The sequence below is a fragment of the Mastigoproctus giganteus genome, chromosome 9, assembly GCF_048544385.1.
Source record: "Mastigoproctus giganteus isolate SK-2022 chromosome 9, ASM4854438v1, whole genome shotgun sequence".
In the NCBI taxonomy this organism is placed as follows: Eukaryota; Metazoa; Arthropoda; class Arachnida; order Uropygi; family Thelyphonidae; genus Mastigoproctus; species Mastigoproctus giganteus.
In genome coordinates, this window is record NC_143583.1 from 58057396 (window position 1) to 58074830 (window position 17435).

The window sequence follows — 17435 nt, forward strand, 5'->3', positions numbered from 1 at the left end:
TTTTGACATTTAGCATTATTAGAAGCATAGGATGCAAGAAAGCAAGCTTATACAGCATCAACAAAAAAAAAAAAAACTTCCCATTTCGCCCACATGGTCACTCCAAATGTTTGTCTAGTTCAGTGTTAAATTTATTTATGCTGTCAACTTCCACAATGACAGATGGAAGTTTGTTCCAGCAATAAACTACCCACTGGCTAAAGGCAAATTTCCACACATCTATTTGACAACTGTCTTTCCTCAATTTTAGTTTATGCCACCCCAGTTTGTAATCTGAGCAAGTGGAAGTATCCCATCAGCATTGAGCCTGCTCAATCCATTCGAGGCCATATACACCTCAATCAGATAATCTCACGGGTGTCTAGTCTCCAGATGCTGCAGAACCTAAGCCTTTCTCCTTAAGAACAGCCCTTTGTTCCCCTCACCATTCTTGTTGCCCTTCTCTGTACTCGTTCTAGCAACTCTACATCCTTCCTAAAATGAGGCTTCCTGATCTGTATGCAGTACTCAAGGTGTGGCTTGACCACTGCCTTATACAAGGGGATAATCATCTCCTTATCCCTGTTAGAAAAATTTCTGTATATCATTGACAACACCCTATGACCTACTCTGGCAGCCTGTCTGCACTGCACAATTACTCCGAGGTCTCATTTTCCACTGCCCTGAGTGTAACACCACCCAGTTGGTACATTTATCTGGGGTTAGTACTTTGCATTTGTCAATGTTAAACTTCAGTTGCCAGTTCTCAGCCCATCTGCCCAACTTTTCCAGATCCTGTTGCAGCAACATACAGCAGGCCCCCGTTATAACGCGGTTCGCTTTACGCTGATTCGCTATAACGCTGTTCTTATGTTATAACGCTGTCACAGATCACTATAACGCTCTTTTACAGATTAGAGTTTTGACATATTTAACGAAATCGTTTCATTTGATGGAGTTGATACCTTGAAAATAAATAGCAAAACAGCATTAAAACGTTTCCCACGCCAACTTGAGCAATTTTCCCACGCTCAGTGAAATTTTCTCGCACACTAATTTAATTGCAGTACAGTCACTTGTTACGTAGTTCCGAGATCAACATTTTAAAAAAATGATCATGTATATTGCTTGTAATATTTGCGTTATATGCATTTATCCGAAGTCTAGTCATCACTCAGTACAGTATTAGACATCGTGCGTAACGGACAGTTTACTTGAACATTGTATCGTAACCAACGGAGTTACATTTTCGAAGAGCTAATAATGACCGACAGGAATGAAAATGCAACAACGTCTGGGCGCAGTACGAAGACTATAAATGTAAGAAAAAGAGTGAATTTGAAAATTAAATTAGACGTTTTGAAGCGAATCGATTCCGGTCAACGACAAGCGGATGTGTGCCATAATTTAGGACTCGCAAATTTAACTGTAAGAACAATTATAAAAAAATAAATAATTAATTTTATCAGCGGGAAAGATAGCTGTTCCACTGCAAGCAACTAGGGCTAGGCCGGCTATTAGGATTGAAATGGAAAGACTAATTTTATTGAAGATAATATTCCAATGCAGAATTCAGTTAAGTTAAATATTAAAAAAAAAAAAAAAAAAAAAAGAGAGAGAGAGAGAGAGAGAGATTAGCCAATATGATGATTTGAAGAAAGCTCGGTAGAAGCCGCTAGTGCAGATTAAGGAGCCGAAACTTTCAAAAAAGAACTTGTTAAAATTATTGAAGAGGGGTATTGTGTGTTATACTTCTCAACAAGTTTATAACATAGATGAAGCAGGACTTTTGTGGAAACGAATGCCTAAAAGAAGTTTCATATTGAAAGAAGAAAAAAACATGCCAGGTTTCAAAGAGGCGAAGGATCGGTTGACTTTATTGGTGGGTGGTAACGCTGCGGGGGATTTAAAATTAATGCCCCTTTTAGTTTATTTGGAAGAGGGCCAAAGTTCAACTCAAAATCCACACATTTTTCATGATTAAATTCATCCATTAAATTAAATCAATTAAATTCATTATTTTAATTGGAAGTTTAAGTTTACTTTTGATACGCAAGTAGTTACCACATAATTATACGTATGTAATGCAAAATATTTTATATGTGCAAATATTTGAATATTAAATATTTTGACCGACATTTGTGCATCTTTTCATTACCGTTTATTATTGATTAGGAAATATCCTATGGCACCGACTGCAGCTCACAAATACATATGTTACCTTATAGGAAAGCGGCGCTCGCTTAGCGTGGATTCACTTAGCGCTCTGTTTTTCCGGAACGAATGATCAGCGTTAAGCGGGGGTCACCTGTATTGTCATTACTGTTATTTAACAACCCTGTGTCATTACTGTTATTTAACAACCCTTTGTATCATCTGCAAACATTGACATTAGGCTTGATATACCTTCATCAATATCATTGATAAATATACAAAACAACAATGGGCCCAGCGCTGAACCCTGGGGGACACCACTAATAACATTAGGCCATGAGAAGCAGTATCTCTTGGATAGTGCAGTGTTGAGTGAGATTGGTGTGACATAAGCACCCTGAAAGCAAAAACGAGAGGAGGAGTGTGTTATAGGCCTAAGGAATCTGATGAGTACAATAAAAAATTATACAGAGAAATAGGGGGCAAGTAAATCAGTGTTTTATAATGGATTTTTACTTCCCAGGCATTGGCTGGAATATTAGGGATTAGTCATGCACACAATAGAAAGGCTTTTGTGGATTTGGATGCTTCTTTTCTACAGCAGCATGTTAAAGAAGCAACCAGAGGGAGTAACACTCTTAATCTGATTATCAACAGTGATTATTCATGCATTAGGAATTTCCTGATAAAGGAACCATTAGGTGGAAGTGATCATTGTATATTGATGTGTGATTTACTAAAAGATGTAACTACCATCAAGTGTAAAGGGAAGGGTTTTTGCTTTCATAAAGGTGACTACAGTGGTCTCAGAGATTTTTTAAGTTCTATACAGTGGGACAACTGATGATGCTACCAACAGCAACTTCTACATGTCAAGCATTCAAGGAAGTAATCTAGGAAGCTACTAGGCTTTTTATTCCAACTAAGAAATAATGTGCTAGGTTTAGGCCCAAATGGATGTCAGATGAACTAACGAGACTTGTGGCAGAGAAGAAAAATGCATGGGATGCGTATAAATTATCAGGTGAGACAGAAACCTATGGTAGATATAAGGTTGTCTCTAATCAAGTCACAAAAGAGGTTAGGCAAGCGAAGGCAGATTATGAGAAATCTTTGGCAAACGATGCAAAGATTTCTTTACTTATATAAACTATAAATGGAAGGGGATAAATCAGATTGGTCCACTTGATATCAATGGTTTGACTGTAGATGATCATTCTCAGATAGCTGCTAAACTAAAGTATTTTGCATCTGCATTCAGACATGAGGAGTTATTCAAGGAGGAGAGGGCCAGATGTTTATCAATCTCTAACAGGGAGTTAAATGATTTTATAATAACTGAGAGAAAAATGGTGGAGAAATTGCTGAAGTTAAACGTAAGAAAGGCATCTGCGGTAGATGGGATCTATTCAGTTATATTAAAGGAGGTGGGAAAGGAAGTAAGAAAACTCTTAACCATAATTATGAGAGCATTCTTGGACTCAGGGGAAGTCCCCATTGACTGGAGATATGCAAATGTATCTCCAATTCACAAAGCGAATTAGAGGATGACAAGATTAATTACAGACCTTTAGGTTGACTCTTGTCTTGGGAAAATAATGGAGTTACTTGTTAAAGAATCATTGCAGGATCATCTAGACAAGACTGCAGTAATAATTCAGACACAGCACTGGTTTGTTAAGGGGAAGCAATTGTCTGACAAATTTGATTGGATAAAATGACGTTGTCACAAAGGAGCAGATGCAAAAAATAATTTTCATATCATATATTTGGATTTCAGGAAAGTTTTTGATACTGTTGCACATGGAAGACTACTGTACAAATCGGATCAGTATGGAATTAATGGCAAGTTGCTGCAATGGATAAAAAGATGGTTGAGTGGGAGAAGCCTGTGTGGTAATCAATGGACACTGCTCTTCATGGACTAATGGTATTAGTAGGGCCCATTCTTGTTTTGTATATTTATTAATGATACTGAAGTATATCAAGCCTAATGTCAACGTTTGGAGATGATACAAAGGTAAGCAGGGTTATTAGTAATAGGAATGATAGTATGCTTCTGCAACAGGATCTGGAGAAGTGCAGATGGGCTGAGAACTGGCAACTGAAGTTTAACATTGAGAAATGCAAGTACTACATATGGTACATACAAATACTACAAATTTTTTTTCAGTCTGGTCTGTACTTGTTAACAGGAGAGACTACTTCTACAGGGATGGGATACACTTAAATAGAAAGGGTACAAGAATATTTGCTGATGATATCAAGGCAGTGTTAGTTGAGTCGGAAAACTGCTAGCTTTGGGGGATACAAGGACTAACAGATTAACAGTAGCCACTGGCAGAGGTGAAAGTGATTCTTGCACTGCTTCTATTGGAATGAGCAGCAGCCTGTAAAACAAGATGCAGGGTATTTCAGAGACTGCTGGGAGTCATTGCGGTTAAGAAACACATAAAATCCAAGGACGTGAAGCCAGTCGAGATCGCTGGACAGTGCAGCGTCGAGTCAGTTTGGTATGACATAAGCATTGGGAGATCAAAATTGAGAGTAGGAGTTTGTTATAGGCCTAATGAATGTGATGAGTATAATAAGAAACTGTACAGGGAAATAGGGTGGGCCAGTAAATCAGAGAGTCTTATAATGGGGGATTTTAATTTCCCAGATATTGACTGGAATTTGTGAATTGGTCGCTCACACACTAACAAGGCTTTTGTGGATTTATTGGATGATTGTTTTCTACATTAGCATGTTCGGGAGGCAACTAGCAGGAGTAATACTCTTGATCTGATTATCAGTAGTGATTCTTCATGCATTAAAAATCTGCAGATAAAGGAACCACTAGGTGGTAGTGATCACAGTGTGCTGAAGTGGGATTTACTCAAAGAGGTAACTACCATCAGGGGTAAAGGGAAGGGTTTTTGCTTTCGTAAAGGTGACTACGGTGATCTGAGACTGTATTTAAATTCTATACTGTGGGACCACTGATGGTGCTACCAACAGCAAATTCAAAATGGGAAGCATTCAAAGAATTTATTTTGAAAGCTACTAGGCTTTACATACCAACTAAAAATATTGTTAAAGGTTTAGGCCTAAATGGATGTCAGATGAACTAATGAGACATATGGCAGAAGATAAAAATGCATGGGATACATATAAATTAATGGGTGACATGGAAGTCAATGATAGACATAAGCTGGTCTGTAACCAAGTCACAAAGGAGATTAGGCAGGTAAAGGCAGATTATGAGAAATCTTTGGCAAAGGATGCAAAGAAAAACAACAACGAATTCTTTACCTATGTAAACTCTAGAATGAAAGGGAAGAATCAAATTGGTCCACTTGATATTGATGGTTCAACAGTTGATGATCCTGCTCAGGTGGCTAACAAACTAAATGAGTATTTTGCATCTACATTCACCCATGAGGAGTTATTCAGGGAGGGGAATGCCAGAGGTGTGTTAAACTCTGGCAGTGAGCTAGATGATTTTGTAATAACTGCGAGTAAAGGGAGGAGAAATTGTTGAGGATAAACATAAAAAAGGCACCTAGGGTGGATGGGGTCTATCCAGTTATATTAAAGGAGGCAGCAAAGGAAGTAAACAAAGCCGTACCCATAATTATGAGAGCTTCTTTGGACCCAGGGGAGGTACCCATCAACTGGAGGTTTGCAAATGTGACCCCAATTCACAAAGGAGGATCAAAGGGCGACACAAGTAATTATGTTAAGGACACTAATGACAGTTCGGTCCTGCAGCTAGTACAGTCGATTCCGGTTAATTGGGACACATCGGGACAGATCACTTTGGCCCAATTAAGCGAAATTTTAATGAGCTGAAAAGCACATTCTAACGGAGGCAAAAAAGGTATGAATAAAATAAGGGAATGTGGTATTTAAAGGAAGCACACTGTATTTAAGTTATATTGGTACAAACATTTATTTAAAAATAACTAAAGCTAAAAGCAAACAAAATGTACGTATGTACATGTGTAAAATGAAGATACAGTACAGAATAATGTCCGTGTCAGGCAAAGGTTACACATTACTTAAGGGTTCTTACTTTGAAAAAATTATGAAGTGTACCCTGACGTGTCCTCTTTATGGACTGCAATTGAACAAAGTCGGCGCAGGTATCTAATGCTGATAAAGGACTGCCTTCATTGCCTTCCTGCATGAAATAACATCTCAATTTAGCGATACATTTCCTGGCATCCTGGTTAGTCACTCGCTTAGGTATATCATCGTCATCATTTTCTTGGTCTTTTGGTGTCTCTGAGTGTTTTGCCGCAATTTGTTCAATAATCGTTTCCTTATAATCTTCATTTTCATCGTGGCATTGAAGGTTATTGTCAATCGTTAAAAATTCTTCACAATTTTGGACCTGTTGCAGTTCCAAAGTCAGTTCATTTTCTGTACAACTTATCGCGTGTAAATCACAATTAGTCGCGAAACCACATTTAGCAAAACAATTCCGAATTGTTTTACTGGTTATTACTCGCCAACTATCGGCGATAAATTGTACAGCTTTTAACATCGAAACTTTTGCACTAACCTCTATTGATTTCGAAGATGATGTCAGCAGATTTTCCTCAATTGCTTCAAGGATGTGATTAACCAGCTTTCCGCGATAATAGGTCTTCAAATTTTTTATAATTCCCGCGTCCATAGGCTGTATCAGGGATGTGGTGTTAGGGGGTAAAAATTCCAGTTCAATATTTTTTAAACCAGCTACATTAGAGTGTGTGGTGCAGTTGTCCAATATCAACAGAATTTTTCTGGACTTCCGTTGCAGTTCTGCATCCCAGTTCATTAGCCATTACGTAAAAATATATGTGGTCATCCACGCCTTCTTATTGGCATAATACGAAACTGGCAAACTGCTTATTGTAAGCCCCTTGAAACAACGAGGTTTGGCACTTTTACCAATAACCAAAAGTTTGAGTTTATCATTTCCTGACATGTTTGAGCAGCACAACACTGTTACACGATCCATTGCTTTCTTTGAACCAGACAGTGTTATGTGTTGATAGCTGAGGGAACCATCCGGCATAGCACGATAATATAGACCTGTTTCATCGGCATTGTAAATGTCATCCCCACTAAATTTTTTAAGCAACTCTGGCAGTTTTTCACATTTCCATTGCTCAGCACTCATAGCATCAGCACTGTCCTTCTCGCCTTGTGCTTTTTTGTAACTAATGTCATGTCTACACTTCCATCGAGACAACCAACCATCCGTCGCTTTGAAATTTACGTGACCTAGCTTTTTGGCCAACTCTTCTGACTTGTGTTTTAGCATAGGACCGCTTACACGCACTCCTCGTTTAGATACAGTGGAAAACCATTGATTCAAAGCATCTTCGACGTCTGGATCTTTGCCTTCCCTCTTTCGCTTATGAGATGTTTTCTTTAAATCCACACGCAATGTCCACTTCTCTCTAAGTTTTTCTTGTTGCTGTAGCAGTCGTGAAATCGTAGATTTTGGCACCTTTATTATCTCCTCTAGCTGACGATGACTGATGTTAGGAGGTTGACTTTTTATCTTGTCAAGAATAGCGATTTTTTTCTGAAAGTGACAAATCTTTACGTGGCATCTTGACAGGGGTCTTAAATGTACTGAAAAAAAGGGGAGGGGGAAACCAAAATCAGTGCACTGTTTGGTACAGTTTTTAATCTATTCTAACCCACAAGATGTATACATATGTACCGACTGTGATCGTAAACAACTGCAAGCAAAATTTCTTCAGAATCCGATTACCACAACACAGAACAAACGTAAAACAACCACTGTACAGCACGACTTCGCAATAACTGATTCTGCTGCTGCTCACATGATCTCTTTGTTACGAACCATCTAAATTAGTTTATTGTTCAATAAACAAATTCTGTTTATACTCCGGCACGACAACCAAGTCAGTAGAGTTTACAATAAATCACCAATTATCGTATTTAGTAGTCACGGGCTTGAACCACGGTCCACTCAAAGAACACGTGCGATGCACTCTCGCTCCTGACCACTGGGCCACGCCAGGCCTAATAAACTATATTTAGATGTTTGTGCGCTCTATCTAAATATAGTTTATTGTTCAATCAAGACCGTCATTGCCCCAATTAAGCAGCGAGTTGTCCCAAATAAGCGAAACAAATTCAGACTAAATATTTGTTTTGTTTCTGTTCTTCATAATTTGCCCCAAATAAGCGGCTGCCCCGATTAACCGGTGGCCCAATTAACCGGAATGCACTGTACTACATATGGGTAGCAGTAACCTCAGAGTTGATAGACCTGTTAGTTTAACTTCTGTTCCAGGAAAATTAATGGAGGCATTGGTTAAAGAAGCACCACAGGATCATCTAAAGACTTCAGTTATAGCTTGGACACAGCATGGTTTTGTTAAGGGAAGTCTTGCCTGTCCAATTTGATTGGGTACTATGATGTGGTCACAAAGGAACTGGATGCAGGGAATAACTTTGATATCATATATTTGGATCTTAGAAAGGCTTTTGATACTGTTGCACATGGAAGGCTGCTGAACAAATTGGAGCAGTGTGGCATTGGAGACAAATTGCTGCTATGGATAAAGGGATGGTTGAGTGGGGGAAAACAGTGTGGTAATCAATGGACACTGCTCATCGTGGACTAATGTTATTAGTGGAGTCCCTCAGGGTTCAGTATTGGGTCCTTTATTGTTTTCTGTATTTATAAATGATATTGATGATGGTATATCAGGCTTAATGTCCAAGTTTGCAGACGATACAAAGGTTGGCAGGGTTGTCAAGGACACTACTGACACTATGCTGCTGCAACAGGATTTGGAAAGGTTGAGCAGATGGGCTTTGAGGTGGCAAATTAAGTTTAACATTGACAAATGTAAAGTACTACATATGGGAAACAGCAACCCCAGAGCAACGTATCAACTCTGTGGTACTACACTGACAGTGGTAGAGAATGAAAGGGACCTGGAGGTGGTTGTGCAGGCAGATATGAGGTTCTCTGAGGCGGGCTGCAAGAGTAGCTCAGGCGGGCTGCAAGAGTAGCTTGCAGGCGGGCTGCAAGAGTAGCTCATGGTGTATTGTCAATGATATATAGGAATTTTTCTAGCAGGGATAAGGAGGTGATTATTCCCTTTTATAAGGCAATGGTTAGGCCACACCTAGAGTACTGTATACAGGCCTGGAGGCCTCATTTCAAGAAGGATGTAGAGCTGCTGGAACCAGTACAGAGAAGGGCAACAAGATTGGTGAATGGCACAAAGGGGTGCTCTTACGAAGAAAGGCTTAAGTTTTGCGAATTACAGTGTCTGGAAACTAGGCACCAGCGAGGTGATCTGATAGAGGTGTACAAAGCCTTGAATGGTTTGAGCATGCTCAATGCTGATGGGATTCTTCCTCTTGCTCAGAATAATCACCTGAGAGGGCATAAATTCAAATTGAGGAAAGACAGATGTAGGATAGATGTGCGGAAATTTGCCTTTAGCCAGCGGGTGGTTGGTAGGTGGAACAGACTTCCATCCCTTGTCGTGGAAGTTGATAGCCTAAATAAGTTTAAGGCTCAGCTGGACAGGTATTTCCAACGAACAGAGGGGTGAAGTGGAAGTGGTTATTTTTTATTTATTTATGTTACTTTTTTTTTTTTTTTTTTTTTGGCTGATGCTGCATAAGCTTGCTTTCTTGCATCAAATGCCTCTGCTAATGCTAATGCTACTGCATATAGCTAGGAGTAACCCTAGAGTAACATTCCAACCATGCTGTACAACACTCATGGTAGTGGAGAATGAAAAAGACCTGTGTGTAATTGTGCAGTCAGATATGAAATTTGAAGTTTTCTGAGCGGGGCAGACAGCTCATGGTGTCTTGTGAATAATATGCAGGAATTTTTCTGTCAGGGATAAGGAGGTGATTATCACCTTGTATAAGGCAATGGTCAGATCGCACGTTGAGTACTGCATACAGATCTGGTGGTCTCATTTTAGGAAGAATGTCAAGCTTCTAGAATGAGTACAGTGAAGGGCAACTAGATTGGTGAATGGAACAAAGGGTTGCTCTTATGAAGAAAGGCTAAAGTTCTGCAGACTGCAGTGTCTGGAGACTAGGCACCTGACAGGTGATCTGATTAAGGTGTGTAAGGCCTTGAATGGGTTGAGCATGCCCAATACTGATGGGATTCTTCCTCTTTCTCAGAATAATCGCCTGACAGAGCATAAATTCAAATTGAGAAAAGACAGTTGTAGGATAGATGTGTGGAAGTTTGCCTTTAGCCAATGGGTGGTTGATTGCTGGAACAAACTTCCATCTGTCGTTGTAGAAGTTTATAGCTTAAATAGATTGAAGGCAGAACTTGACAAACATTACGTGAAATAAGGGGTTTTTTTTTTTTTTTTTTGGCTGATGCTATAAAAGCTTGCTTTCTTGCATCATGTGCCTTTGCTAATGCTAAGATGTATAAGGCCTTGAATGGTTTGAGCAAGCCAAATGCTGATGCGATTCTTCACCTTGCCCAGATCACTTGCCTGAGGGGACATAAATTCAAATTGAGGAAAGACAGTCATAGAATAGATATGTGGAAATTTTCCTTTAACTAGCAGGTGGTTGGTTGCTGGAACAAACTTCCAACTGTTGTAGTGGAAGTTGACAGCTTAAATAAATTCAAGGTAGAACTAGATGAACATTTGGTGTCAATGGATGGGTGAAACAGGGGTGTTTTTTTTTTTTTTTGGCTGATGCTGTATAAGCCTTCTTTCTTGCATCATATGCCTCTACTAATGTTAATTCAATTTTCAATATACCGTAAAAGGTAGTAGTAGTGGCATGTGATGCAAGAAAGCAAATGTATGAGCTTATGCAGCATCAGCCAAAAAAAAAAACAAAAAAAAAAAAAAAACACACCATTCCCTCCAAATGCCTGTCCAGTTCCTCCTTAAATTTATTCAACCTATCAACTTCCACAACGACAGATGGAAGTTTGTTTCAGCAATTAACCACCCGCTGGCTAAAGGCAAATTTCCGCACATCTATTCTACATCTGTCCTTTCTTAATTTGAAATTATGCCCCCTTAGGTTCGTAATCTGAACAAGTGGAAGGATCCCATCAGAATTCAGCGTGCTCAACTCATTCAAGGTCACAATTACAATAAGACACAGCAACAATCCACTAATTAATTCAGAACTGTTCAAAATGATCAGAACTTAATGACAAATGCTTCACATGGTCAACAATATCCAATTATGGATATTGATGAAACAATTGCAATATATCACATCCATTACTGTATATTGTAATGTTTTTATACTAAAAAGGTTTTAGCACTGAAAGCCTCAGTCTATGGAAAATTCGCTAATCTAACAGGTTAGTGCATAGCATCATTTTTGTTCGTTGTAAATCACCGAAACGGGTGAAATGACATCGTTTTTGTTACATCTCATATCGTGAATGCCCTCAAAATGAGTTGCCTTGATATTGCACTACCTTGAATACCTGGCAATGCTTCGCTAGTAGAGAAGACTATATTACTTATTCTTTGCAGAGATACTCATTGGTATCTTCCGAGTATCTAGTGGTATCCACCGCTGGGTGGTGTCTTTCACAACGAGTTGTCCTGATATTGGCCTACCTCATATAAACATTTCTTATTTGAGGCAACTCATGCAATATCAGAATAACTCGTGCAATATTGAGCATCAGCTTGAATAAGCAATGCTTATTCGAGTTGGTAATCGCCAGTGGAGAAGTCTAATGTTGCTTATTCGTGGTATCTGCTGAGAATAAGTAGCAGTGCATACCACCACCCCAATCCTGGGTGGATACCACCACTCGGGGGTGGTGGTGATGGTGATGGTATCCTCCGAGAATAAGTAATATTAGTCTTCTACACTGGCGTAGCATTGCACTATTCAAGCTAGTGCAATATCAGGTCAACTCATTGTAAAGGCATTCACAAAAATTATGCCATTTCACCTGCTTCAGCGATTTACTATGAACTAAAATGATGCTATACAGTAATTTGTTCAATTGCCAAAATGTTTATATTATTTAATATAAAAATAAAGAATTTCTATATTTAAAAAGCATGTTAAGTGGGAAAATGTCATTATAATAATACACAGTGTATTCTTTATCGCTTACTTCTTATGCGGGAAAGCTTTTTACCTAGGAAACTTCTTATGCAAGAAAATTTTTTTTTTTTTTTTTTTGGTAGTTGTTGGCGCATCAGCTTCTGTGGCCATAATGCACTTCCCAAGGTTTTGCAGTACTTTGATCCAAGCCCGAGGCGGGATTCGAACCTCCGACCTTTGGGTTGCTAGGCAGGCAGTTTACACACACGGCTAGCCCGGTCGGTGCAAGAAAATAATACATTCCAATATATACAGGGTGATTTCACTACCAGTGTGACAAACTTGCAGGAGGTGTAGGGGGCACAAAGACGAATCGGAATCACATAGCATTGCAGGGTCCGAAATGCCTTCGTCATGCGGTAGAGGATGTTGAACGGGAGGTCGTGTGAACAGCGATCCCGCTGGAAGTCAGCATTTGCGAACCGGTTCCCGAGGCAGTAGGATGGACGAGTATTCAAATGTTGAACTAGCTGACATGCACCTCGCGTATGCAGCTGCAGACTGTAATGGGCGCGCGCGCGCCGCTCTGTGCTTGTACCAGGAACGTTTCCCGCACCCCGGGGGCTCACATCTGGTGAGTATGGGCTTGGCAAACCCATGGTCCTGAGCTGGATATCATTATTCTTCTCTTTCTTGGTGATTCCTTTCTACTTCTCTCTTTCTGTCTCTCTCTCAGGGTAACTCGGGAATTATTTTTTTTTGACTGGTGCATAAGCCTCAGGCTTCCTTGTACCATGTGGCTAATAATAATAAAAAAAAAATAATAATAGGCGTGCTCCTTATCGTATGACGAGAAGGTTAAGACTGGTTGTTTCTCGAGAGGTACCATGAATCAATAGTGAACGACGAGGATGCCAGACAATGAGGAGAATGTCCTACATCTTGCAGAAGGCAATCCGAGTATGAGTACTCGAGCGATAGGCCAACGATTGGGTATTTCCCAATCCACTGTATGGAGGATACTGTCAACAAACCAAATGAATTCATACTATCTGCAACGCGTTCAATCATTGGAGCCTGCAGATTATCCGCTCCGGAGGACTTTTGCTACTTGATTTCTTCAACAGAAACAGTTCGCAAATGCTGACCTCCAGCAGGATCACTGCTCACGCAACCTCCCGTTCCACGTCCTATACCGCACGACAAAGGCATTTTGGACCCCGCAATGCTATGTGATTCCGATTCGTTTTGCCCCCTACACCTCCTGCAAGTTTGTCCCACTGGTAGTGAATCACCCTGTATAGTTGATAATAGGTATTAAGAAACCAAACCTAGTATAGGGGAAAACTTCTTATGTGACAATTTCTTATCCAGATTTTACTATATTATAAACTTGACTGATATCATTAATTTGTAGGAATAACTTTTATTTAATGCTTTCAGCGGTATATACATATATACTGTATATGTTACTAGCAGAGTGTAGAATCCAGGCATATAGAATGCCTTGAAAAAAAAGTATTCAATACTTTTTTTCATTTTTCTGTGTAAGTGAATCACAGTTCCCAACTTTTACAGAAAGGCATGTGGAGAAAATACTATTTCCTTCCCCCATTTTGTGTAAAGGAATTGGAAGGGATGAAATTACAATTTAATTGGATTAGTTTTTGATTTTTTCAACAGGAGCATTGGGATGGGGGGGGGTAGTAGTATTTCTCCTGTATACCCTTGTATAAAGGTTAGGCATTGTGATTGATGTATATAACTGATACTGTTTTGTAAGTGAATCACAGTTTTCGAATTTTTTATAATGGCATATGGGATTAAAACTATCCCCACATGCAAACTATTAATTTTAACTGTGAGATACAGGGAGTGCTACCCCCACTCCATGTATAAAAGTTGGAAGCTGTAATGATTCATTTTTTATGTAACAGTATCAGTTATGTAAGAGAATTGCAGTTCCCAACATTTATACAAGAGCCTACTGGGGAAATAACACTCCCCACCATATCTCACTGTTAAAATGAATGTATAAGGTTAAACTATTAAATATGGAGACAATTGAAAAAATGTATTTTTAATATGAAAAAAACTTTTATATTAGCAAGTTTCGAAGTACTCTGGATTTTACGTGCTTAGTCAGTGCTTCTGCTGTTGTCCATAACAACTCTGGAAGTCTTTGGCTTCAACATCTTTTAAAATTTTTTTTCATGCCAATTTTAATGTCTTCAGCATCTTCAATGTGCCTTCCTTCGAGAAAAATTTCCAGTTTAGGAAACATCCAGAAGTCAACCAGTGCTAGGTCAGGGGAATAGTGCAAGTAATCTATTGTAGTGATCTGTTTCTTTGCAGAAAATGTGGTTATGTGAAGCAGAGAATGAGTTAGGTGCTTTGTCATGATGGAGAATCCAGGAATGACTTTTGTACAAATTATTTTGTTCCTTTTCATGGCATTGCCTAACCTTTTTTAAGTCTAATTTATAGTTCCCTCCCACAGCACAAATTCTTTGTGAAGAATGCCATGAATGTCGGAAAAAAAAAAAAACTTTTCAAAATTGTTTTGATTTTCAGCTTTGCCATTCATGGCCTTTTTCTGTCTGAGTGAGTGCCCTGTTCTCTTCTTTGATTGATGTTTTGTTCTGAAAAATTATTGGTACCATCAAATTCAACCCATGAATAATGAAACACACTAAGGCCATAAAGATGCATACTTATATGTAATCATTGGCTATTTCAAAGTTTAATGGAACTTTTTGGTTTTTTTCTCTCTGGAAGTGAAGTAAAATGGAGGAAATAAATGTCTTTAATAGCCATATTAGAACCAACATGCCTTACCCAAAGTACTGCATATGGGTAGAAGTAACCCCAGAGAAACGTACCAACTGTGTGGTACTACACTTAAGGTGGTAGAAAATGAAAAAGACCTGGGGGTAATTGTGCAGTCAGATATGAAGTTTTCTGAGCAGTGCAGACAGGCTGCTAGGGCGGGTCATGGGGTTTTGTCAATGATATATAGGAATTTTGCTAGCAGGGAAAAGGAGGTGATTGTCCCTCTGTATAAGGCAATGGTCAGGCCACGCCTTGAGTACTGCGTACAGGTCTGGAGGCCTCATTTTAGGAAGGATGTAGATTTGCTTGAGCGTGTACAGAGAAGAGCAACACGATTGGTGAGGGGAATGAAGGGATTCTCTTACCAAGAGAGGCTTAAGTTCTGCAAATTGCAGTGGCTGGAGACTAGGCACCTGCGCGGTGATCTGATTGAGGTCTATAAGGCCTTGAATGGGTTGAGCACGCTGAATTCTGATGGGATCCTTCCACTTGTTCAGATTACCAACCTACGGGGACATAAGTTCAAATTAAGAAAGGACAGATGTAGAATAGATGTGCGGAAATTTGCCTTTAGCCAGCGGGTAGTTAATTGCTGGAACAAACTTCCATCTGCCGTTGTGGAAGTTGATAGGTTAAATAAATTTAAGGAGGAACTGGACAGGCATTTGGAGGGAATGGTGTGATTTTATTTATTTTTATTTTTTTATTTATTTATTTTTTTTTTTTGGCTGATGCTGCATAAGCTCCTACACTTGCTTTCTTGCATCATGTGCCACTACTACTACTACTACTACTACTACTACTACCCTAATCCAGATAACAAAATGACCCAAAGAAACTATACAAACAACAGAAGATAAATCACATTCTCCTGAATAGTAAAAGCTTCATCTTAGACACTGCATGCCAATACCAAATTAGAGCTGCCTTAATGCAATGTAGCATCTTCATTCAAGCCTTGATCAGGCTATGGAGGCCCTCTCCATGCAACATGATTTAGAATTGCCTTAAAATTAATATGAAGGTTATTAGAATGAAGACCAAACATCCCTCACACTCTTCTTTTCAGATAATATATAGCACGCAAGATGTGGCTGCAGTTCTTGACCCCCAGATATGGCCCATAGGTTTGAAGGTTAGAAAACTCTTACCAGTTGATGTTTCAGATAGTAGACATAAAGCAGACAAATAGCAGTTAAGCACGTTATTTAGCCCAGATCTTGGAAACCAAATAGAAATCAGAATAGAACATATTTTGCACATATGAATAGAGACAATAATATAAGTACTGATAGAGTGAGTTTTGTTCAAGTGAATGGGGAAAAATACAAATCTGTATCTTTGCAACTGATTAAGGTTCTTGAAGAAAGTAATATAGATATTTTTCAAGAACCACGTGTTTTTAAAAGAGAGTTAGAGCTTTTCCTTTGGGATGGGGTGAATTGTATAACATACTGGGAATGTGATGGCTATGATTGCGATTTCATATTAAAAACTTTATAGTGACACAGATTGACTGTTTTATACTACTCATAGGGTTTGTGTGGAGATTACATGTGGTTTTGGGCAAGCATATTACATTAGTCTATATGTCAGTGTAGTGAGGAAATTACTGGATACACTGAAAAGGGTCAGGAATTGGAAGAATTCATCTTTGAAAAGGATCTGGTTATTTTAAATGATACAGAGAGTATCCTGACTTACTGTTCAAGTACAGGAGAATCACATATAGATGTGACCATCTGTAGTAATTCAATGAGGAATATGATATGTAACTGGTAAGCCAGAGATCAATGGACTACCGGTGAACCTGGGTTGATCATGGACTATTTGGAATATATGTGTGGTAATAATGTACAAAAGGACATAAATAGATTTTCGTTGAAAACTGTGGGCTGGGAAAAGTTTGATGGGAAGGTTATTGAAGAAATGGATAGTGTGGGACAAGATGAATGGCATAATATGAATGTAGACAGGAAAGCGGAAGTTCTCAAAAATATATTACAAGAGGCTTCCAGAGTTTCAGTGAGAAGAATTAAACATTATGAATGATCTGTTCCATGTTGGAGCCAGGGCTTGAAAATACTGAGAAAAGAGGTTCAGATTGTCAGAAGACAGCTCTAACAGTTTCATAGGCTAAGAATGCCAGAAGTGGTTTTTTGGTTTAAATGTATATACACTAACATTAAGAAGCAATATAATGGGCTAATAGTTAAAAGCAAAAACAAAGTGTGGCAAGATTTTGTACAAAAGGAGGGACAGACCCCATAGAGTTCTGTGTATAAGATTGTCAGATAAGACGAAAGGATATACAGTAACTGATATTCAAGGAGATGAAACTATTGGTCGGCATGACACAATTGACCTTGGAGAATTTATTACTAGAAGATTCTGAAGAATTGGAAGATGATTATCATAAGGAC

General features: G+C 38.9%; 1 protein-coding gene across 4 annotated transcripts in view; it reads left to right on the forward strand.

Moving 5' to 3' along the window:
- The window catches only part of LOC150080269 (uncharacterized), a 604576-nt gene that overhangs the window by 240929 nt on the left and 346212 nt on the right, over positions 1-17435 (forward strand). The gene's annotated exons all lie outside the window — the stretch shown is intronic.